Source organism: Teleopsis dalmanni, chromosome 2 (assembly GCF_002237135.1).
Source record: "Teleopsis dalmanni isolate 2A chromosome 2, ASM223713v2, whole genome shotgun sequence".
Classification (NCBI taxonomy): Eukaryota; Metazoa; Arthropoda; class Insecta; order Diptera; family Diopsidae; genus Teleopsis; species Teleopsis dalmanni.
In genome coordinates this window covers 182,359,488-182,385,272 of record NC_051847.1, presented here as the reverse complement: position 1 = coordinate 182,385,272, position 25,785 = coordinate 182,359,488, and the positions used below count along the sequence as shown (strand labels likewise).

At 28.2% G+C, this 25,785-nt stretch overlaps 3 protein-coding genes across 9 annotated transcripts in view; 2 read left to right on the top strand and 1 right to left on the bottom strand.

Moving 5' to 3' along the window:
* The window catches only part of LOC119676320 (forkhead box protein O-like), a 297,012-nt gene that overhangs the window by 111,137 nt on the left and 160,090 nt on the right, over positions 1 to 25,785 (top strand). The gene's annotated exons all lie outside the window — the stretch shown is intronic.
* The window catches only part of LOC119679750 (exonuclease 1-like), a 73,189-nt gene that overhangs the window by 39,905 nt on the left and 7,499 nt on the right, over positions 1 to 25,785 (bottom strand). The gene's annotated exons all lie outside the window — the stretch shown is intronic.
* The window catches only part of LOC119679752 (protein phosphatase 1 regulatory subunit 12A-like), a 63,582-nt gene that overhangs the window by 34,506 nt on the left and 3,291 nt on the right, over positions 1 to 25,785 (top strand). The gene's annotated exons all lie outside the window — the stretch shown is intronic.

Genomic DNA, 25,785 nt, shown 5'->3' with positions numbered 1-25,785 from the left:
ATTAATTTTATTTTTCATGCAATGAAATTGCTGATTTAATCCTAAAGAAATTAATTTCTATTTAAAGAAGTTTAAAGTTAGAAGTTTAAAGAACTTGGAAGATTGATTTTATTGGTTCATAATTAACGTAATGTGTTTATTATTAAATTTGTCTACAAAAGTATTATTAGTATTTTTTAATACCTTCAGTTCAATTTAAAATTTTTGGAAATTATAAATAATTCAAAAATTATTCCTTGGTTTTTACACCAAATTTAAAACGAAAATATCCAAAATATTTGCTTTGACAAAAAATCTAATTTTTAATCCTGCACTCGATTTTGTTTACTTTTCAAAATTATATTTCCAAATTTTTCCATTTATAACAAGATTTTATGTGCTTATCGTTGTTTTCCTTTTAAAATATTCTTTAAACATTTTTTTCGCAGTATTTCGTTTGTTTTACAATCAAACTTTTTATGAAATCCTGCAAGAAATTCTGCAGGATAAGATAAATAAGCGATACATTTTAGTATTGCCTGTCAATATAAGGTTGCCAATAAACAATGGGAAGTAATAAGAAGTACAAAACAAAAGCAATTGATAATGTTACGAAAAACAAAAGCAGGAAAATATTGAACTTCAGACTTGTGTCCTTACATAAGGACATATACACCTTCGGTGCAGTCCCAAATATTTACCGATACAAATTGCAATCTAAGCAACAAAAATGTCGATAAGCCTTAACACTTGTTTGCCAAAGAGTCCTTTTTATATTTTTTTTCATTTTATGGAAAAATAATAAGTAAATTGTTTTCTCACAATTTCAAAAGTAAACAATGGAACGATAAGACTTTTGAAATATTACTGGAAAGAAGTTATTATTTTCAATCATTATAGGGTTTAAAATTGTCTTTTCTGTAATTAAGTGATACTCGTTTCAAGTAGTGATAACAAGTCACTCTTATTGACAGCTATAACTTTGAAGTTATAAAAGAATTCTACAAGACTTACCACTCAACAGCATTATTAGTTTCGCCAAAGGTGGTTTTAAACATTGATTTTCCTCTATATACGGTTATACAATTGGCTAATAGACCTAAGCGGATCCCCTAGGGAAAGCCGGTATAACTTTAGCTAACGTATGAAAGAATTGGTTTACCTGAGAACTTTAGCAATAATACCAAAAATGACGTCAATAAAGATTTTTAATAAGGAATCACTACAGGAAACTAAGACATTACTTTGGATAAAGAGGACTATTATCTCCTTTAGCGATAATACCAAAAATGACGTAAATCTAGATTTTTATTAAGGAATTACTACTGCTAAAATATGCTTGTTTGGACTAAATTGACATTCAGAAAACTAAGTAGACAATACATTGGGTAAAGAAGACTAATAATTAGACTGATAATTAAAAGATTACTTACTTTTATCTTAAAATAAAAAGCGGGTCCATTAGATCTAATGATAGATAGATCATGATAAATATGATGATAAATGATAGATTTTCAAATGTGTCTGTAATCTTCTTTATAATATAACAGATTATTCGGCACTTCTTTTAACTCATGATAACTTCATTCAAATAACTTTTTCATTACGCTAACGTTTACAAGTCTGTTTCCATACCAGTCCTGCTGTAAGGTGCAGATACTAGAATATTAAACAAGAGTGATTAGAAGTATTTGAAGAACAAAAGCATTTGAAATAAGAATTCATCTAATGTCTATGATGAGTCTCGAATTAGATGAAACGATGACCAGTCTGAACTATACCGCGGTCATATAGTAGGTAGAAAATGCTAGAAAATGTTCATGCAAGAAAGCTATTTAATTTAGCTCGCTAGTGGAAAACATTGCGGAGGGCGTCAGTATCTCTGATGAAAAACGTATGTGAAATATAATATGCATACACTCATTACTATTAACTGACGACTCACTAGGCTGACTAGCGGAGTCTACTAAACATACCCAAAGGAGGTGCACGTATATAAAATGGAACTAAATCAATAAGTAGACGTTATCACAAAATTATGAAGTAGCACCGGGAGAGTATTCGAGAGAAATACTCTCGAATACTCTCTACGATTTGGTGACGACTACATCATGCGAATCAGCCATAAGCTGTATGAGTTTAATCGAGACATTAATATAATTCAGCGAATTAACATCCACCGGTTTCGCTAGCTTAATAATGTCGTAAGAATAGATGAAGGTGCTACAGCGAAAAAGGTATTTGAAGCAGTAGTTGGAAGAAGAAGGAGTAGAGGTGAGCAAGTTGAGGGTGCATTAATCGGACTTGATGTACGAGACTGAAGAAGGCACTCAAGCAGCAGAGGCGCCTGAAGAGACATGCCTCGTCAGGCTGAAACCTGGTAACGTGTTATGTACAAACAAGTAAGTAAGTAAGAAAATAAGTAAGTACGACGTCAAGGAGTAAAGACTAAACTATAATGAATGAAATAAACATTGGGAATATAATAGATATTAAGTCTTATGGATAAGTATTTATAGTTATTGCCTCTAGGTTTATGTTGTTAGTAAAAAACAGATATCAAAATTAATAAAAAGAGAAAACGTTTTTAATTTTGTTCTTCCTTCAAATTTTTTGAAAGTAAAAATAAATTATAAGAAAAAATACTTTATACCTAGATACATTATGATATGAATATGATAAATATTTTTCAGTTCAATAGGATAAAACAATGTTTTCATATTTTAATCTATATTATTGCTTAACGTATATATACTCGTATAAGTATTTGGTATGTGAGTTGAATAAAAAATCAATTTATTTTCCCTACTATTTATAAAACTTTCTCACTCACATAATTTATCACTATTATCCTGAAATTGTTAACAAAGTCATCAACGTCATTATTGTCATCAAATTCAAATTAGTGACGATACCTTATTTGGTGTAATATTAGATTTGCTGGGTTTGTTTTCGGACTGATTGTCAATCACCATCAGTGATTTTGTTACTGAGGCTTGTTAATGATTTTAACGATGTGTCACAAGACCAATTAATAATTAATTTGGGAAAAATAAACAACTGAGATAGTGTCAATTAACTTCAATTTATATAAAGTGTTATGTTTTCGTATTTTCTTTGTTTTTATTTTAACTTATTTGTGAAAACTATTTTTAATAAATGGAAAAAAAAGTAATTCAGATAGTATTAATTTTCGGAAGGACGAATCAATTAAGCGATGTCCATTTGTGTGTTCATCTGAATGTACTTTTATATGTTGATATGAAAGTTTCACCCTAAATGGGTCATTATGTCAAATGGGACTTTTCACAGGAACTTTGCGAAAATTCAATTTAATAAAGAGTACAAAAATATACATTGTTTAACAATATCATCCATACAAAGTGACTACAGGAAATAAGTTTATATTTTTAAATTTGGGTATACATTGAATTTCTTTGTTGAAAACAATTAACAAAATAATAATAAAAAAATATTTATTGCTTCTTGTAGCGCTTTTAAATAATCTATTTCGACCTTATTGAGCCGGATTCCTCACAGGAAAATCATATATAGATTTTCTTAGTGCCATCCATATATATATTGAAAATTATGTTAACTTCAATGCAATTCTGAGCTTCACAATTGTAAACTCAATGAACTATTCAAGGTGTTCAATTAAAAAGGCGCACTAACAATGGATTTTTCTTAGGGTATTACACAAATATGTGCTTAGTAAGGCATTCCTATATACCAGGAACATTAGACTAGGTCTTTATCATCTATATGTTTTTAAATTTCGATTAGTTTTTGACAATATTTAACAAAATACTTACAAAAACAAGAACTAGGTGGATTGATAATTACCTGACTTTAGAACAGGTGGCAACGCCAAAACAAAATCAATTTCGTATATCTATATTTCGTATATCTGGTCAGATGTTTGATTAGCTTTTTGCAAATAATGGAACCAGTACACCTTGGTGACTTTTTATAAATTGGAAAAACTAGAATATCGTTCAGTAATAAATTTCCTCCACTTGAAAGGAATGAACAATGATATAATTAAATTGTAAATGGGTTCTGTTTACGGCAACCTTGTACCATCGTTAATAATAATAAAATATTGGAAAGCGTCCGGGTCGTCCAAAAGAGATCTCAACTAAAAAAAAAACATTAAAAAAATCCACGATATTGTGTTGGATGATCCAAAAACTAAATTGCATGAGATAGCAGAGATAACAAATATATCATATGAATGTGTATCGAATATTTTATATGAATATTTGTGTATGAAAAAGTTTTCGGCAAGAAGGGTGCCGCGTTTGCTCACAATTGACCAAAAACGACAATGACTTCGTAATTCAAAACATTGTTTGAAAATTATTATGTTATACAAAATCTAGCTAACTGTGAGTGTCGAGTAGTGATAATTGTTGAAACATAAATTCATTACTTCACACCTGAGGGTAGACAACAATCAAGAGAATTGGTAGAGCCAGGGGGTTATGTTCCTAAACGACCATGAACTCAACAATCGGATGAAAAATTGTTAGCTTCCGTTTTTGGGATTTATTACGTATTATTTTAATGATAAATAGATGAACATTTTTTTTTTATTTTTAATCCTTTAAATTGCATAAACATTTACAAAATACTTTATATTCAATTTACTTAATCTACCACTTCGCTTTTTGTGCTATCGAGCTTAATTTTTCCTTCTTTAATTAGAAAATATATCCGCTGCCAATTTTAAGTATATCCTTCGTTACGCTCAATTAACTTAATTTCTTCTTCTGTGTATACTTTAAGCACTTTTTACACATAGTACAGTACAGTACGGTATAAGAGTTTAGTGTGGTCACTCGAATGGGACAGCAAAATTAATGCGAATTGCTATCACCTGCCTACAGTTTTTCCGATTTTCTTATTGCAGATTATGTTATATATTTCTTGTGGTAATAGAGTAGGTTGACTTATTTTTTTTCTTATTTAAGAAATTTTATATATTTAAGTTTTTTACTTTAATCTGGACTATTGGGTATTTTGTGTATTTAAATATTTAATATTTAAAATTAAAAAAATTGTATTTAAATTGAAAATAATATTTTTTTATTTCTAAATTAATAATAAATATAAAATTTTTCAATTTGTTTTTATTTTAATTGATCAAATAGAGTTATTAAGATTAACCCTACAGAAAATTTTAAGTTTAATATTATTTAATTTACACTAGTAAATTAATTGTTAATGTGTAATGAGAAAATGGTTTAAAAATGTTAATTTATTTTTATTTTTAAATAAAGTAATTAAGTCATTTTCTTTTTTATAATTGATAAAAAGATTTTTTCGAACAGTAGTGAAATACAACAACAAAAATTTATTTTTTATATTATTTTAATTAATTGAATTTTTGGCTGACTATACAGCTGTTTCGAGTATTGCCAAATACCCATCATCAGTGGTCTTGGAAATAATTCTTGTATTTAATTATTCGTAAATAATTATTTTTTGAGACTGCAAGTACCAGGAATCGAACTCGGGTCCTGCTAAATGTGAAGCTCAGAATTATAAAAGTAAAAAAAAAAAATAAATATTATTATAAAAAAATAATAATTATAATAAAAATGAGTGAAAATTGAATTTTATTTAAATAGAAATTTTGCACTACAGTGCGTATGAGTATTTATTAAAAATGGTTTCAATTAGTGATAAGATTCGATAATTCTAAGTGCAAATATGGAATAGTATTTATTTCAATATTATAGAATATTGAATATTGAATACTTTGTATTGTATTTTACGAGTATTGACTATTTGCTGCAATCTATGATAATATCAAAGAAATCTTAATGATATTTGCCAACTATTAGCATGATAAAAAATTTTTTCGCATTAAACTTAAATATTTCGAATAAATGTAATGTGGAAATATGGATCTTAAATATATTTGTTATTAATGTAATTATGTCTGACGATATTTTGATAAGTTGCCTCCAGTTATTTTAGTAAGCTTAAAAAATTTCACTGAAATTTTCCACAATCACAGACCTAATATTAATATTAAACCCTTTAAATATAAATTTAATATACTAATTAAATAGAACCATAATATCTAATTAAATTATAACATATTATTATATTATTTGTATTTTTTATTTAATTAATTAACTAAAATATTTTGTAAATTTCGTGAAAATTATTTAAATTTAATTTTAAATTTTTAGTTTTTTTTATTTATATATTTATTTATTTTTTTATTTATTTATTTTTTTTTATTTTTTTTCGGGATTATCATTTTTACGTTAAATCCACCTAACCTTTAATACCAGCTTCTAATTCGGGTCAACATGTATTCAACTCACTTCCTGCCTCCGCACTCAACTCAGCTTACAAGAGCTTTTGCTCATTTTCATTTATGGCCCTCATAAATCATTTTTCCTTTTTGCTTAACGAGTTTTACGATGTTCTGTGGTTCACAGTTTTCTGCATTTTTATATGTGAAAAGTATCTTCTCACACTAAAATAAGCTGTAAAAATATATGCTTCTGTATCGGTAGTTTTCTGTTTACATGTCGATATTATTTTTGCAGTAATTAAATGTTGCGGTTCTTTAATGTGCACTGGATTCCATGTCCATTTCTCGCAAATGCAAAATCAATCAATTAGAAAATTTTTTTATTATTGTATTTAAATTATATGTACTATATATATTTTTTTTATTATGCAAAAATTTTAATATAAAAATTTATTAGTTTAATTCATTTTATTTCGATTTTATATGCACAAGCAATTAGTATTTATAGAGACGCACCGCATTAGTCGTGGAAAAAAAGATATAAAATTGTTTAATATCTAATTTTAGTATTACTTTTTTAGTATACTTGATGTTCTTCTACATAAACTTGATTCTTTTTGTAGTGAGGCAGGTACTTGTAATAGCTTTCACATCGATATTTTTACAGCTCAATAAGTTGAGAATGTTCATTCACTTGTCCAAAGTAGAAATCGCCAATAATTACCACGCAAAGTTACTTCAAAGTTTATAGGTCAGGTCAGGTGTACGTTAAATTAATTGGAAATCAAATCGAAATTAATTATGATGTGCCTTCTCATAATGAAGTAAATTCAATAAAAAAAGAAAAGTAACATATCGGTGGTTATAGAAGGAAGCCAAACCTAAAGGACACTAGTATCAATATTAATATCATAAAAATAAATTCTCTAAAAATATTCTAAAAATGACAGAATAGTCAAATTTTTGCTTGAGGCTTTATTAAAATTATTTTATTATTTACATTTAATTAATTAATTAACAAAAAATAATTTTTTGTTTAAATTTCGTACACTTAATATTCACGTATTTTTAAGTACTGGTAACCGTTGAAATAAATTCAGTTAAATTTGAATACAATTTTCCAAGCTCCTTCCTGTTTCGTGTCCATTGGTGCACTGAAAATCATGTTATCTCGTTGAAGGATATTTGTCCATATTAATGCAGAATTTGGATACAACGGATAAATTGAAGAATTTTAAAATTTAAGAGTAGACTTCATGGTCCTTATTAAAACATTTAAGAGTAAGATACTAGAATCATGAGGAATGAAATACTGTATAAATATATAGTAAAGAGCAAAAACATAAAATACTTTAATAATATTTTAAGAGATAAAAAGAGAATTGAAAATTGAAAAACAAAATGGAAATGGAAAATTACTTTGAAACGGATAAAGTCACACGCTTTTGTAAATAATATATTTTACAGATAAAAATACCTACATCAAAGAAAAATAAGTTTTTTTTTATATTTATTTTGTTGTCAGTTATTTATTAAATAATATTTTTATAACAGCCAATAAAATATTTGGACGTAGTGAGGAAGCTGGGTAGGAGGGATATAGCTAGAAATAATTTTAATAACTTAAGAAAATTAATTTTGTAGCATACTTTCAGGTTTTGTAACATATAACTTCTTCCCGGGTACAAAAGTGGCGTATTCCATAGCAAGTTTCGCTTTATATCTACTAATCTAGATCGAAGGATCTAGCAGTTTAGTTTCTTGACCTTTGTTATAGACGCCTCAGCGAGGTATGCAGATCTGAGGTCAATTATTGCTTAGTCTGATGAAGTGATAAGCAATAATCCAGTCAAGGCGTAGAGAGGGCTTTTGTAGAAACCTCGCAGTTAATAGAGAGTAAAAGTGCTCAGGTGCACTGACTCAAGTAGCCTTAATCATAAATAAATAAAATAAATATATACTAATCAATGACTTACGAATTTCAATTTTTTTTTGCATTGCTGCGGAAAACAGTTGGATTTGTACATGCCTATAGAGTACATCACATTTAGGAAGAGCCATCATTCCATGAGTGGTTCAGCAGTCCACCAAGCATGGTATATATTAATAAATAAATTTATTATATTAATAAATAAATTTATTATATTAATAATATTAAATAATATTATTTTAATTAAGTTTATTTATATTTTTAATATTACACTTAAGTGTCCATAAGATACATAAGGTACTTACAGTCGTTTGTGCAGTTTTACAAGCCACATTAAATTTTGTCCAACTTTCGTCTTTTTTTTCGTAGCTCAAATAAATTAATGGTTGTCTAAGTAGACTTAAAATACAACGGGAAAAGTTAAATTGGTTGCGTCCGAAAGGATTTAATTCTTTCTCCACTGATGTACGCCTCAGCATAAGAAAACTTGCAACAAATACTGCAATGCAGTCATTTAAATGGGATAGGCTTTCCACATGATAATTTCATGCTGCATTAATATTAGTTAAAAATATAAAAAATGCATCAAGAAACAAATTTTGTAATCTAGGACTTTAAGAAATGCTTTACAAATATATTAACTAATAACTAGCTCTTGAATCAACAGTATTGGTGGTACAAAAAATGTTTTGAAGCGATCGCTGTGTGTCTGCAAGGTTTATAGAATAGAAAACTGGGATACAGAGCAGTAGATACCGAGTAGTAGAGCCTATCGACTTCGGACCAAACATGTGCTAAACTTAAGGTCTAACGGGATTTTCTGCTAACCAAGGGAGTGTTTAGCATTATAATGTCATATCAAAATTGTTCTTAATTAATTTAAATACAGTCAAGCATGTTAACTCCTGTAATTGGTGATGAAGAATGGTAATTTCAAAACGAATTAAAATCGCGAGAGACAATCACGCAAAATCTAGAAACTACTGATAGTTTTATGTTCGCAGTGAATTCGTTCCAGAAGGTCACACGGTGAACGTATTCTTCTTGAATTCTTATTGTTGTTCCTATACCTAATCATTTTTCTATTCCAATTTATGTTTCTATTCTTATTGTTAATATTAATTATACTTCTACAATAGAACAATAGAACTAGTATTTGATTATAATAATCTATGCATTTTTAAGACGGGAAATTTGGAAGAAGCTGCCCTATAAATTATTGTTATTATTATTATTATTATTATTTTTATGAAGCACAAGCATTTGAAAACTTATACAATATATATATATATATATATATATAACATAACATAACATAAGTATATAACATAAGTTCAATTAATTTTAATGTATTTTTATGCATTTACCTATAAACTATGAAGTATTATTAATTTGAAAAATTTGGATTAATAATAATACACTTTGTAAGAATCTTTAGTAAATGAGATCGATCAGTATAGTACCTTCTTGACATGGTTTGTGTGCCTTTTTCCGAAGCTAAAATTATAACTTCAAGGAAGGTGTTTTTTTACCAATTGTAGTAATTAAAAAACCCCTAAAAGGAGTTAAAGTTCATACCTTAATCAACTTACGAGTATTGAATGAAAAATCGGTTTTAATTCTAATATAGTTGCGTAGCACTTTAAGGAAGATTACTTAAAATGCGACTATATAAATTTTTTTAAGTACTAATATTTTGTGAATTCTATAACAAATAATATAAATAAATATGAATTTGTTTAGTTATTTCTAAATAAATTGAAATGAGTCAAACAAAAATGCGACTTAACAAAATACAAATACAATTGAAATGAAGGCACTGAATTTAATTACAGGTTACATACGAATAGATACTTCATAGTAACGAGTATTCAAGAATTCTAACCAGAATCTCCATCATTGGCAGTAACAGCAACCACATATCTTGATGGTAAGTCAGATAAATACAGTTTTGAAAAACAAATCAATATTTGATATGCACCAATGCAATGACCTAAATACTGGACCGCAGTTTCACACTACCACAACCATTAGTACCAGAAAAATGTATTCAAATGTTGGGTTCAGTAAACGTTTTAAAAATCAAATTTAAGATGAAAAATAGAAAATATTTAAGAAATTTTTAATAATGTTTTATTGTTGTATATGGACACATATGATTATAATTATGATGCTCGGTCATCTTAGAATTAGCAAAGATTATTTCAGTTGCGAATATAGGGGTGTTATTTAAACGTGAGACCATCCTTTACAATTATTGAATTCTTAATTAAAAACAAAATGTTTATGTGAAAAAAATATTTTAAAAAAAACATATTTTATTTTTAAATTATTCGTTTATGCAATTGCTAACCTTCGAACCAATTATAATAAAAATAATCATTTAATTAAAATTTCATTCGTGTTTCATGCACAGGACTAGCAAAAAAGCACACACGAAAAATATCAACATTTTATGTGAAAGGACATGGAGACCAACAATTGCTTTTCGTCCTGTTATTATTTATGAACTTTTACTACAAATTACAAAATTGGTACATTTTATAGCTTTCGAATGTGTGTCATGGTCGTTTGGATGAGTATCGCCAAAATTAATGCACAAAATTTTCCTTCGAACATTTTTGAATTCAAAAAATTTAAATAAAAGTCAAAATATTTTCAATGACTATTCAAATGAGTCCTTTTTCAATAATCATAAAATAATACAAATAATGAATAAAATATCATTTTTAAAATTTAAAAATGATAAAACTTGAATAGATATTTTGTATATCTAAAAAAACTTTAAAACTTTTCAAGTCCCAGAAAGTAAACACGAAGCTAATGAAAGAATTGATTGGACCACTAAAATTTGAATTAATTGTGTCTGAGCGAATCTGTGATCTGGTAAGAGCGCACATAGTTTGCTAATACAAGCTCTACAAAGACAACCATTTCAATAAGGACTGAAAGAGCTGCAAAAACCAATGACAGTTTAAGGATTTGTCAACTTATCTAATGATCAAAGGTGCTCACTTTTATTAAAGGCCTAATGATAGGTTAAAACAAATGTGTTTAAAACAATAGACAGTAGAGGTCATTACTTTCCGATTTTATAAAGTAGATGTTGAAACATCTGAATGATTTCTCTGTTAAAGTCCTCAATTGGTTTATCCATTAGTAGATTTATCCATCTAGGGAACAGATTTTTAGCTCCATATAACATATGGATAAATTTAAAAGCATAAAAGGTGCTAACTTAAAGCCTAATGATAGGTTGAAACAAATGTGTTACAATAGACAATAGAGGTCATAACTTTCCGTTTTTATAAAGTAATTGTTGAAACATCTGAATGATTTCTCTGTTCATGTTCTCAATGCAGTAAATTTATCCATTTAAGGAACAGATTTTTAGCTCCCTATAACAAAAGGAACAATTTAAAATCATCACAGATGTTAACTTTTATTAAAAGACATTATCATTAGATAATACAATAGACCACATAAGTGGAGGTTTTTAGTATTTCTTATTTAATTAACTATAATAATAATGTTCGTCATTCAAATGCTATTTTATATTATTTATAAAAAGAGATAAAAATTAATAATATCAGACTTATCTTATTGAAGTTCTTAGTGGACAGTTTAATTTTAGTCCATTATTAGTTACAAGATTTATCAAAGATGTTATGTATTTATCTCATCCTATATGGGGCAGATTGTTACTGATATTATCATATATAATTTGTATATAATATTTGTCCAATTTTAATCTCAAAAAAAAATTGGACAAATTTTTCATTAGTGGACTATTTGCGGACAAATATATAAAAGTGCTGTTGTACTGTACATATATGGTGTTATGTTTTTATTTTCAATTTTGTATCCAATTTTATTGATATATAAAGCATAATATTAAACATATAGCTGTATGATATTCGACAATTATTTAATATATGTTAAGATCAATGTCCCCACTATAGAATGAACCTCTAGGAATTTCTGTATATTATTATTGGGAATGAAAACCAATTCATTCTTAATAACAATTAATATTAAACAATCAATTACAAATTTAGTCACTTTATCTTTCACAAGTAAAGAAGTAAGAAACATGCATTTATATGAAAGCAAATAATTTTTAACAGCAGTTGTCTTATTTGAATTCAATATTTTAAAGTTTAAAATCTAATAGATACTGTGTTATTTCTGTGCTGAAATTTTTAATTAAAAATGTGAAGGCTCAACGATATAGGAAATTCAAAATTCTCATTGAGATACCCTGTAGAGATATCAGTCTTTTGGTAGGTTTACTTATAGATCACTGTAAACTAGGGAACCATGCTAGAAGGTTAGGTCCCTTTCAATTAAACTTGTTGCAGCTGTGGGGAAGACGATGAGAGTGCCTCTCATCTATTATGTTTTTGCTCAGCTCATGCACAACGGCGACTCAACACTTTGGGAGCACTCTTTCTTGAGGACCTTGATCAATTACAAGACCTGACACTCAATAGGATTGATTTTAAATCCTATTGATTTTTGATAAATCCTATGATTTTAAACCTTGAGTTTTCTTACATACACGTTAACACAATAGGCCAATAGGCTTAAGTGTATCCACTAGGGATCGCTAGTATAACCTAACCTAAATCTAAATTCTAAATCTAAATCTCTAAATTCCTAAATCTATTTTCTCTGGAAGTTATGTTATATACAACAACAAAATATTCTATTATAAATAGCAAATAACGTATTTCATCATTCAATTATTTTAATAAATTTTAATAACATTTCAAATTTTTCTTTATAAGAACCGAAGAGCAGAAGAATGATATTCCAATGGAATACGTAATGAAGTTTTGTTTTATATGTATTCGTATTTTTTTTATTAACTAATAAAGAATTTTATATTAAAATTGGGAACCTTTTCAATTGCTTTTCAATTTTTCAATTGCTTTCTAATAATATTTTGCGGGATAGGCTGAATCTTTTTTAATGGTCGTACTTTAAGGAATATTTTTTTTGCTTTTAGGGGAAGAGAACTCCGTTTCACATAATTAAATTAACTGGGGATGTTCGACTTCCTCAATCAGCTTTGTTACTTGTGATACATATTTCCTTCAGTAGTGATTATAGTTTTAATTTATCTTGACTGTCTGTATTCAATGGATTCAAAAACCATACATCCAATCACCGTCAAAATTTGGGAAATTATTAGGTATATCCTCGGGAAGGTTTTTTTTTTATTAAAATCAGAGTTGGGGTTATACTGTAATATAATTTCCAATATCATTTAAAACAATCTAGCAATCCTAAATTGTTAGAGCAGAGAAAAACTAGGCAAGAAAGAGATCGAGTTCACACTGCTCTTGCTCGCTCATTAGAAATGAGTGAGCAGAGACAAGCAAAGCAAGAAAGAGATCGTGTTCACACTGCTCTTGCTCAATCATTAGAAACGAGTGAGTGACACGAAGTTCGCCGGGTCAGCTAGTAATTTATATATTATTACACTCAATGGTTTTCTTGTTCTCATCGTATTTCACCAAAAATATCTTTTACTGGTTTTTATTGAAATAGAAAATAATTTATAAACTTTCCAAGAATTTCAAATTGAAGTTATGGCTAAAATCAATTACTTTTTTAATGTATCTTATTTATTCCTTTGATGATGTAAAAATAATTTTGTCAAAATTTCAGTAAATAAGACTTAGTTCGATGGTGAGGCCCTATGCTACACTGTGAGAAGAGGACTGCAGTAAGTAAGTAAGTTCAATGGTAAGAAGTAAAAATGAAATCGAAATTATTTAAATTATATAATATATTTGTATAATATAATAGAAATAATTTTAATAATGTTATATATTTATATGTTATATGAAAAATTGGAGCATGTTCAAATAAAAATGATTTATCGAAATAAATTTGATATCAAACTAATAGTAATTATATAATGATTATATATTTATAAATATGCCTATCATGTAATACATTATGTGGGTGAAAATCATTACACATATTTTCACAAAATTCACAAAATTCTGGGTCAAGGTAAGTGTGCAGTCATGTGTATTTTTATCCTAAAAAAAAAATCTGCCAAAATCCTTTCACAGTAGAATATCCTGCCACAGCTTTCCACTGTTGTGCCGGTTAATCGAAATAAACTCCTTTAATACTCGTACACAAGTAAATGTCAGTGGGTGCCAAGGTTAGTTACTGTTTGTTATCAAATCTGGTATATAATTTATCATGTGAGTGTCGTTTAAAGATTACTTAAATTTTTGTGAAATTATTAGGAAAGGATATTTAGATACTACATATACCTATATGTAAGTAAATGACGCAAACTGAAATAAAATTTTCTTACTTCTGATATAAAAACCTTCACAGCCATTTCTGTTTGGTTAATAATTGATTTGATATTTTCCTTTAAAGAGAAAAAAGAAATAATACTATTTATTAAATAAAATATGATTTATTATATTATAATATTAGTCGTTATACAGTTCAAATAAAATTTTAACTTCAACTAGTTTTGTTTGTAAACGCGTTTATAAGACAGTCTATCGTTCTATTGGACTTATTGTAACAATAATAGTACATATAAAAATTTTTCAAAAATTTATTACAAATAAAAAAATAATAAATACTATATATATAATAATATTTATTAATATTTATTGATTTATTATTTATTAAAAATATAATAATATATACATAATAGTAACCTAAAACGCTTTAAAGATTGTATAGTACAATCAAAAACTAACATAAAAATTGTTACGGGATTACTGACCGGTGACTGCAGATTGAATAATCACCTATCGAAGTTAGGAATTCAATCCAACTCAGACTGCAGATACTACAGGGTAGAGAGAGAAACGGCATACCATGTGCTTGGGGAGTGCCCGGCACTGATGCATAAGTAAAAAAAACACCTAGGAGGGTATTTCATGGATCATAAGGATTGAAGACTGGGGAAGATAGGATCCATACTGTCTTTCATTAAAGAAATCGGACTTGGAGAAATACTCTAACCCGACAAAGGGGCACAATAGATCTTTTAGGTCGCAGTGCACGATCCCTTACTCAATAATAATAATAAATACATAATAGTAGTTATAGTAGTTATAATTATTAAATGGGTTGAAAAGTAATTTTATGTGATCTAGCAGTGCATCTAGTATTGCTTGTCTAAAATATTATGCAGGGGGTCTGGTATTAAGGCAATACATATGCATATGTATTTAGAAGTTACAGTCTTGGTTTAAATAACGAAATTAAACATATATGAAGAAGAAATTTAATTTTAATACTAATTGAGATAAAGAGTGATAAGGAAACGTCCCTCAATTCCAGCCAAGCTCTATGTACAATTACTAAGACATTGAAATTAAAATTCAGTTAAGTCAATTCAATTAAAATTATTATTTTAACTGAATTAGCTAAATTTGTTTAGGTTAAACAAAATGTATCTGAAATTTAAGAAATCACATTTTGCAGAACATAAAAGAAATAAACGCTATAAAAGATTTTAGTTAAGTTTTCTTCCTGCGGTAAGAAAGTTAAAGAATAAGAAATGAAAATTCTCAAAAAGAGCTTAAGGTTTTAGGCAACTGTTTACATTTGTAAATCCATTTACATTTCTTTATTGTTATAATTTTTTTTTTTTTTGATGTTACTTTTGTTCTCAACTTTCATTAGATACTTTAATATTTGGGCATACCTAAAACAACAATAAAAAGTATCAAGTTTACGAATGATATAGTCAGCACAGTGACCCTCTTACAAAGGCATTCCTTATCTTAATGTTTACATTAGCATAAAAGTAACAGAAGTGTACTTTTGTGTCATGTCCTTTGACCTTTTTACAATTGTTATCACTTTTACACCTAATAAAACTTATTTTCGGCTAATTATGAATGCGAAATGTTATATGCATTATATTATAAATTTAATAAAATTCAGTTTTTTTTGTGAGATTTTTTATTTTTTAAATATTTTTAAAATTATAAAAAAGACAAAAGTATTAAATTATGTCATAAAATAAAAACTTAAAAATTACAATTTTTTTCTTTATATGTATTAGCTTTATATGTTTTATATTTCTTACACACACGTTCTTATTGTTACTTTTGGGCGCAAGCATTCACTTATTCGAAATACATTCTATTGCTACTTAGAAGTTTTATTGTTAAGATACATATAGTTAAAATATGCTAGTCGAGTATACAAATTTGAATTATTAGAGGTGAAATTAAAGTGTTAAAGTGTACTTTATTCCTCCCTGTTTTTGTCAAAATAATTGCATTTAATATTTTTCAGAGAGTAGGAGTAAACTTCAACATGTAGAGTAAAGAATAGAGTATGAGTATTTATCTAATGAAATCATTATTTATGCTTTTATATTTCTATATATTTTTTGTGTTTTGTATTTTCTTTGAAAATTAATAAACATACTATAACTATCTTTTTTGAAACTTTTACCAAAGACTTTTTTCAAGATATAAAATTTACATCTATAAATATTTTAAAAGAAACGATAGTTATGATGATTGTTTCTATTTACTATTTGAAACACATAGTATAAGAATATCGTTTAATAAACTGTTTCAATAGTTTATTCAGGAATATGAGGTAGCTCATAAAATTAGAGTTATATACTTTTATAATAACCAGATATACTATTAGAGTAATAAATATTTCCAAAGACCATTTATGGCGGTTATTTGGCGGAATCCGAAATAGCTTAGTTCTAGGTTTCAGTTGGTTAACATTTTCGCCTTTATATAAAATTTTCATCACGTTTCTCCCTTTATTTTTTTAGAAATAGATATCAGTTGGATATCATAGGAATAGAATATTTAAGTAATAAATATACTATTACTCCAAATTATGTACATTCTAAGTATTATAACCAAAGCATTCATTAACATTTTTCTTTAGGCACTACAATTGTCTTGTTTGATATCTTTATATTGTCTAATACTATATATCTAATATTGTATCTGTATCAATCATAGATTATATCTGCGATTGTTTATTGTACTAGTCAGTACATATCCTAGCCATCGTATATACTGAGCATTTAAAATAAGTTAAATATTTTTGTGTCCATCATTGGGATACGCTCATTTTCAATAAATAAAAATAGAGACTAATTTGAATGGATCTAAAATTTTCTACACTTGGACCAAGGATTTTTCATATAACTTTTCTTTTAAAGATAAGCAGTTAATTAACCTTACCATCTTTCAATTTCAGGCTTCTTATACGTAAATCAGAACTGAGAGCATAATGGTTTTATATAATATCGTTTTGTTACTTTATTAAGAATAGTGAACTTATAAAAATCATGCTTATAATGTTTAGGAAGTATTTACCAGGCGCTGTTTCTTTCTTAGTGAATATACAGCTTTGATCGCCATTCGTAGTAAAAATAACATCCAAGTATTTAACATCCAAGCACTGTATTCAAATTATAAGGTCTTACTTGCAGATTATTTATATTTTGCGGCATCTTCATTTTTATCATAAATTTGTTGTTATGGACAGGAAGTCGAACTTCTTCTACTAATTCATACTAATTCTTCTACTAATTCATACATATTCCGGAAAACCTTTTTTTAACTTTTAATGTACCTCGCTATTAGTTAGAAAGCTAGTCAGTTGATTTTTAGATTAAAGTAGTTTATCCTTAATTAAAAACTTTGGAAATTTTTAAAAGAAGTAAGACTATGATCCTGGAGGTTGTCTCGCTAAGTGATCAACATATACATAGATTTGACGGACCAAAATCTTGATGATTCGATTCTACAAGCTTTATCATGTTTTAACTTTTAGGTTAGATTGTGAGAGTAGATTCGTCACTATAATTTACTAAACTTACTATAACTGTGTGCTAAAAATCGAATTTTTTAACCAATAGTAAGAATCTTAATAGTAAGCAAATTAAAATAATTTAAATAAATATATATTTTCAATTAAAAACTCATTGATTTTATTTGTTAATATAATAATATAATGTGGTTTCATTATAATTATCGTAAATATCTTATAAATTATTTTGTCGTCACATTTCCTATACTATAATTTAAAATTAAATTTAAATGTAACGAAATGCGACAAAATTTGATGTCCAAATAAACTGCAGTAGAAACCGCAAAAATTTTAGCGTTGTTTTCATTTTGCGGTGGCGAACTGATTTAATTTGGCTCTGGATTGCTCCATGCTATGTCCACTCCATGCTAATGTGACCGACAATTTTCGAGGTGTCATAAACAAAGATTTAACTTTCAAAGAATAAAATAATTTTAAATTCAATATTGAAATTGTGTGTATTAAATAATTCAATAATAAAATGAGTTAATTTTTAGACAACGGAGCATAATTTTACACTGAAAGTATTTTAGTGTACTTTCAAAACCGCTTAAACAAACCTTCAACAAATGTTAATGATTTCAATAAATCTGAAGTAATAATATGGAGCATGAATCATCGAAAGTTAATATTGTAGCAAAAGTATTCAATATATCTTAAGATATATTCAATAAGTTGTAAAAAATCTCTTTAATAGCCACTTACTATAAGTGATTTGGTAGGCTTCTCCTTCATGTTTTTTTTTGGCTGCCCTTCTTTTCTGCTTTTTGGGGTGTACCAAAAATAAAGTTTTTACGCAGATTATGTCCAATGATGGTGTGGATCAGATTGACGAAATTTGTTTGGAAAGTTTTGATACATACGTCGTGTAACCTTGCACTATCATACGTTTCAGTCTCTGCAAAATTGTTAAGCTAACCTAAGAGCAATTGAAAATCACTTAGCTTTGATTTTCGCCGATACACCATAGAAGTTTTATACCGATAGATATATGAACCTATAGAAAATTGAAAATAGATCATAAATAATAATAACCAATATAAATTTAATTAAAAATGATTATAGCATACAGCACATTATTCTAATTAAAAAATGCACCAAAAAACCGGTGATACTCTTTATATCATTCATTATATAGTAAACATAACCATAAATTATTATAAGATTTTTCATTTCACAAAGTAGAAAAGCTAGGTATTTTTAAAATTAAAATATTATATCATAAAAGTATTAACTGTAATTAAAAATTGCATTGTGCATTTTCCTTTTGTAATTTTTTCCGTTTAATCGTTTTAAAGTCCAACAAACCATTTTACTTGTATGTTAATTCAGACTATAATTAGTACAACAAAAGGAACTAAAACACAAAGGCTAACATTATTTACACAAAACTAACCTCAATCTAAAAAACTATATGAATTGTTCTCTCTGTGTTGTGCTGCGTTACGATGTGTGCCAGTTTTGTTAAATTATGTACTACAACAGGTTGTTTGGCGATGTTGAAAGAAGGTTTAACATTAAACTACATTTTACTGAATTCTTACATATATTTTTTAAAATTATGTAGAGCAGTAGCGTAGTGAGACTTAAGAAAAGGACACATAACTCCTCTATTGAAGTCGTAAAAGACCGAAAATCATATTGAGCTTTAATGAAATTGAGCTATATGACCCTGAAATGTAATTTACTTATATTCCCAGATGAGATTTCTAGACAAATTTTATGTGATTGTACAACTGTAATGTGGGTCAGAACCAGAATAGAGTTTGTCACAGTTTTCAATCCTCATCTGATATTAGGTAATTCTCCAAGAAAGATAATCAGATAAACATTCAAGGGGTTGAGAGTCTTCTGTTCGGTTGGAGTCAATTGCTAGCACAAAAGAACAATTCTGGTCTCAGTCCTTTGGTCTACTGGCCATACAGAACACTGCCAATTTTTAACTCCATTCCAATATCCCCTCCCATAAGTAGAGGGGTTAGTAATGTAAAGATAAAGAGTAATATTCCAATATCCCCTCCCATAAGTAGAGGGGTTAGTAATGTAAAGATAGAGAGTAATTAAGTAATTAATCTGAGAAATGAGAATCTCTGTATTTGATTTATTTTTAGTAAAGTAAAATATTTCATCATTAATATTTTTACAAACTTGAGTTTTAAATATCCATATATATATTTGGAGGATAAAATATTCTGATTTCAATATCAATCTTTGAACTCGTGCAAACAAAATTTGAAGCACAAATGAAATACGAAACATGATTCCGCTTGGATAAGTCACATATTCATTTTATCAAGCGATGATATTGCTCAACAGAAACAATAGGTATTAGGTGAATTAAGAAATAGAAATATAGGTATGAATTGTTAAAGTTCTAGACACTCCATTATACTCGCCATCGGTTAAAAATGTTTGCTGTGACCTGAATTAAGAGATGACTAAATTAATAAATGTGGATTACTCATAAGGTATTGAGGTTGTATGCGCCATAGTGTACAGGGCATTGCTTGGAGTATGGTGTGATGTGAATTAAGAGATACAGATTACATATAAGGTAATTAGATTTCATTAGTCTCATTATACTGGCCACTGGTTAAAAGTCGTTGTTATGCCGTGAATTAAGAGATGATTAAATTAAGAAATGCGAATTACTCATTCATGAAATATTGTATTCATCACAGAAGCTCTATTCTAGGCTTAGGAGGACAGAATTACGTATGTAAAATATACTAATAAAAATATTTTTTCTGGTAATATAGGATATATATAATATAACCCTAACTTTAGGGTACAGTTCAATCATTTATGTTCATTTATGTTTTATCATTTAGCCTTTAATATTTTTATTTCAGTATTCAAACTTCTCCTTAGAGTTTTTCTAGAATCTTATTTACTGTTAAAAAGAGATATTTTCTTGTATAAGCATAAACTAATAACAGTCTTATTGGTTTCTCAGATAGTGACTACTTTAGAGTTTCTTCAAGAGGTCGGAAAACGAATTAATTGTGAGCAGCTGGTGATTATAGATGTTAAGTAATTTACACAGAAACAGTTGATAATACGTTTAAGCATTGGTCCAATAACTTTGAATTACATAGTAAAGAAGGCAAGATAAAGTAAATGCCAATTGAAACTTTTTATGTCCAAACTTTACAGTTTAAATCTGAAAGAAGTTTCAAATACTTAGATATATTGTTTCTAACCACTGGAAACTTTATCTGCTCTATTGAATTCTTAAGTACTTAAGAATCTTCAATTTTCTATCTAAAAGTATGCAAACAAAATTTTTTTCTGACTCATTTTAGTCTTTAATTGCATTATGTTAATTATTTACGAACCCGCGGTATATCTAGATGTCGCAAAGGCTTTTGACAGCGTTTGGCATGGAGGTCTGCTAACTAAACTATCAGAGCTTCTTCCAACAAACTTTTACCTCCTACTTAAGAGCTATCTACAAAATAGATACTTTTATGTGAAGTATAAAGACTCAATCTCCGAACTTAAACAAATGAAAGCTGGTGTGCCCCAAGGAAGCGTACTTGGTCCATTACTCTACTTGCTATACACGGCTGATGTTCCGATACCCTCTGATCCTCAAAGTTTGATAGCAACTTTTGCAGACGATACAGCCCTAATTGCAGCTAATAAAAATTTTAACATATCCACAGACAACTTGCAGAATTACCTAAACGCAACGCTCGAATGGTTCGGCAAATGGGGAGTTCAAATAAATACAAGCAAAACAGTTCATGTTATCTACACGAATAAAAAATATGACCTAAAACGTATAAAAATTAACAATGACGAAGTCTTCACACACACAAAGGCAAATTACCTTGGCATTACTATAGATAGCAGATTAACTTGGAAAGACCATATTAAAGCTAAAAGCAATGAAATTAAACGCCGCTTTGGACAATTGTACTGGCTACTCTGCTCGAAATCAAAACTAACAGTGGAAAATAAACTTCTAGTATATAAAACAGTAATCGCTCCAATATGGAAATATGGAGCCGAAATATGGGGCACAGCATGTAAATCCAACATTCAAATACTGCAAAGACTGCAATCAAAAATACTTAGGACTATCATCAACGCTGAATGGTATATCTCAAACTATGACATTCATCGCGATTTAAAGATACCCTTCGTTGCAGACGTTATCCGAAAAAATAGTAAAAAGCACACAGACAGATTACTTTTCCATCCTAACCCAACAATGAGGCAGCTACCTAATGACGAAGCCACACATAACAGAAGATTGAAACGCTTATTTCCATCAGAACTAGCAAACTAACTAATATATTCATAGTAAATTCATAGCAGTCTATTTAATTGACTCATTTATTATATCATCTATCCATTAATTTTAATTATTTTATAATACTTAGTTTATATAATTTAAAGAAAAGTTTTCTTTTTATCCACTATTAATAGTTCACTCATGTAATTCTTAATCTTGTTTTTGAATTATTACTTGAAGTTCCATTATGTAAAAATGTATACTAAATGCTAAATCTTGGCAGCTGTATAATAAAGGGAAGCAAAAAAAAAAAAAAAAAAAAAATTTACGAACCCAGGTCGTTCGTATTAAGGACGTGTGCGAGTTAGGCTAAGTTGATGCTAAACCAAATGGGAGATTTTTTGGGATTTTTTGCACTGCACACATTTAGCCATTTATCAACACGTATCGACTAATCAATACATTATCGACACAACTTAGAATTTCCCTCATTTAGAACGCAACTTAGCCTAACTCGCACACGACCTAAGTACGGTAAAACGTTCAAGAAATCTTCACCAATATGGTTTCCGACCCTGGATAACCGAAAAATCCCTAGTTAAATGTAGTTATGATGATTAAAATGAATTATCTTAATCATTAAACAAGATTAATAATCGTAGCTAAGATAATGCCTAAGATAATGGATCGGTTGGCACATAAAGATATTATAGAGACAGATGTAAATGAACAGCGGTTGTAACACAATAAAAGATTGATAAATATTTCAGGTTAGGAAAAAATATTGGTTTAAACTGTCTACATTTTCTGTGAAATTTTAACAGCATGGATCCCTTTGATGAAATTTTGGTTGTACCACTGGCATAGCCTCTCGCATATAGTTATACGTTTTTATCATAGATAATTCTATATGTATATGAGGCACATTCACAATTGCAGTGCAAACCGTGTTTAAAGAAAGTTGTGTTCTGTGTAAGATAATTTAATATTTTTATATGAAAAATATGTCTATTTTTTTGTGGTTTAAATAGTTGAGTTCTTTTTGATAATTAAAATATTATCATAATTTAATAAAACTTCACATAATACATATATGATTGAAATTAGAAATAGTATTCAAAATTTTCTAACTTAAATTGAATTTTCTGTACAATTTTCGATATGACATATTTTGTTTAGGGCTAAATCCTATTGTGTTGTATTAGTGCTGGTAACTAGTAAGACAGTGCCACTGAGAAATCACTTGGAGTGGCACACTTGACGAATGAATTGCTATAGCATTTTGCAGTATTTCGTATTCTGAAGGAAAAGCAAACAATGTGCATCATTGGTATCATGATAACAATGGAATGGCAATAGACATGTGAAATTTCAGTCATTCATACACTGCAAGCAGTCGACAAAGGAGTAAGGATTCTGTTTTGTATTTTGTAGGCTGTGGCGTATAATTTTGACATTAAGTGCCTTTGATTGAAAGTTTTGACTTCGAAACATTCATGTTTTTAATTTTGACATTGGGCACTTTAGAAAGCATCATTGAGACATTTTACAGTGATAGCACTGAGACTTTGAAATCAAAAAAAAAATAATAGAACAGAATTGATTTAGATTGAGGTATGCGTGCGCTTAAATATTTTGATTTACAAATGACAATACAATTGATTTAGGGACTTGTTGTTTTTATTTTTGGAAATATTGCAAAAACTGGATGTTACGCTTTTTCCACTGTGAGAATATAAACTGAGTAACATATATAACTTCACATACAATTGTCTCTTATATGAGGATGCATACTCAGGTCTTCTTGCTTTGCAAGTATAGGAATGAACGGGGTTCTAGCTCCCAACGCTTGGTTTGCAAGAAACTAATATTGAATATTCTTTGTTTGAATTCTAAAATTTTGTCAAGTCTCTGCTAATCGACCAAGTTTTGAATGCACATATTCATCATCAAATCTTATATTCTGGATTAAAACTTGATGTCTTGATAATTTTAACTTGCTCTTGTATTTTTATTCGAGATCCTTAATATTTCAGTATATTTTTTTTCACCTAATGATAATTTCAGCTGTTACTAATATCCTCTTTCTCTTTTTTGGGCCCAGCTGTTCTTTGCATTTTCGCAATGCAATCATAATTTTAGACAATTTATATCCTTTTGACATGAAATAAAATAGCAAATCTAATGCTGTAAAAGTTTTAACAAAAACCACATAATCACACATTTAATTTATATCCTGGGAAAGAACTTTGTTAATAATAAACTCTGACGAGCATTATTACATTATGGCAAAAACTTTGCAGACAATTTCAACCAAAATGTATACATTCATAATTCATATTTTCATTAAGTTATGTATTTTATATAAGAGATTGATATATCAAAAAAGTTTTTGAGCTTATATATGGAATGGTTTTGCGGAAACTAAACTAACTTTAATTCATTTATGCAATTATAAGATACATGTATTTTTGCAACAGTACTTGGGTATATAAAATACTTTATTTGAAAAATAATTTCAAGATTATAATATAAAATATGTACCATATATAGAATAAATGCTAATTACGTTATTGTAAAGTAATTTTTAATGCCTATGGATCTAGTTTGTCATAGTAATAATGCTGTTAAAAACGTATTTTCAGAAGAAAGTATGCTTTATCTTTTCCTACATACAGTCACGTTGATAGGCATTTTGTTTAGCATAATCACCTAGTACTTTTGAAGGTCGGAGACTATATAATTTCGTTCAATACTAAAATTTTTTACTTCTGATGTTTCGTTTTTTAGAATAGCAAGAGTCTGCAATTAGAAGTATTATAGCATGTTATACGTTGGCTTGTTTGAAATAATATATGTACGAATTTTTTTTGTTTTCATAACTATATTTATATTTGCGTGCTATTAAAAAGGTTTTCGGGATGTTTTATATACGAGGGCGGTTTGATAAGTCAGTGACTTTTTGAATTTTCCGCGCAGTTACTCCAAATGCAACAGTGCTGCGTTCAGCTGTAATCTACCAGTGGGCAACTTTTTAATTTTGAGCAAGCTACGTCGTTCAGTTGGTGTTTGATAGACGTTCAAAGCAGACAACCTCTTGAATTTTTATGAAAATGGAAAAAAGTGAATTTCGTGTGGTGATTAAGCATTCGTGGCCAAAATCCACGAATTGGGATACAAACTGCTACCCCATCCAGCATATTCGCCAGAATTAGCCCCTGCGACTATTTTCTGTTTCCAAACCTAAAAAAATGGCTGGGCGGTAAGAGATTTAAGTCGAATGAAGAAGTCATTACCGAAACAAACACGTATTTTGAGAGCTTTAAGAAAATCTATTATTTGGAGGGAATAAGAAAATTAGAAAAACGCTGGACTAAATGTATCGAGCTAAAAGGTGATTATGTAGGAAATTAAAATGTTTATTTCCCGAAAAAATTTGTTTAATTAAAAAAGTCACTGACTTATCAAACCGCCCTCGTATTATATATAATTGTTATATTT